The following is a 1151-nucleotide window of genomic DNA, read 5'->3' as shown; positions in this document are numbered from 1 at the left end:
TATATATATATATATATATATATATGTATATATATATATATATATATATATATATATATATATATATATATATATACCGTATATGTACATATATGTATGTATGTATAGATAGATAGGTAGATAGATAGATATGGATATAGATATATATATATTGTATAAATAGATAGATAGATAGATATGGATATAGATATAGATATATTGTATATAGATAGATAGATAGATAGATATGGATATAGATATAGATATATTGTATATAGATAGATAGATATATATATTGTACTGTATATATATGTATACTGTATATATATATATGTATATATATATATATATATATATATATATATATATATATATATATATATATATATATATATATATACCGTATATGTACATATATGTATGTATGTATGTATGTGTGTATAGATAGATAGGTAGATAGATAGATATGGATATAGATATATATATTGTATATATATAGATAGATAGATAGATATGGATATAGATATAGATATATTGTATATAGATAGATAGATAGATATGGATATAGATATAGATATATTGTATGTAGATAGATAGATAGATATGGATATATATATATATATATATATATATATATATATATATATATATATATTCATTCATTCATTGCCAGACGCCATGTATCCCAAACAGGGTGGTCAAGGGCTTAGAGTTAATTGTTTTACAGGGAGGGGCACTAATCCTTCACCAACCCCACTTGACACGTAGGGATGCCAACAGCATCTGGTGTTCCCAGGCGGTCACCCATCCAAGTACTAACCAGACCCAACGTTGCTTAATTTCGCTGATCGGACGGGAAGCGGTGTACTCAACGTATATATATATATATATATATATATATATATATATATATATATATATATATATATATATATCGTGTATATGTATGTATGTATGTATGTTAGGAATCTACATTATCATAATACAACTCATAATAGATAGCAACATAAATGTGTAGTCTTAAAGGTAACATGATAGTCAAGCTTGGTGTGGGAAAGGAAATCTATCTATTGCCAGACGCCATAATCCCTTAAGGGGTGGCCATTTGACTCTGAGTTATTTCTTTTACAGGGAGGGGCACTAACCCTCCACCAACCCACTTGTTGACACGT

At 26.2% G+C, this 1151-nt stretch overlaps 1 pseudogene; it reads right to left on the bottom strand.

The window, feature by feature from the left end:
* Positions 1-750: 750 nt before the first annotated feature.
* LOC145409733 (5S ribosomal RNA) lies at positions 751-868 on the bottom strand (annotated as a pseudogene).
* Between the last annotated feature and the right edge of the window lie 283 nt (positions 869-1151).

This window comes from Coenobita brevimanus, chromosome 82 (assembly GCF_032717465.1).
Source record: "Coenobita brevimanus isolate Jiangsu-jjx chromosome 82, ASM3271746v2, whole genome shotgun sequence".
In the NCBI taxonomy this organism is placed as follows: Eukaryota; Metazoa; Arthropoda; class Malacostraca; order Decapoda; family Coenobitidae; genus Coenobita; species Coenobita brevimanus.
Note: the sequence above shows the minus strand (reverse complement) of the source record. Positions and strands in the feature narration are given on the sequence as shown.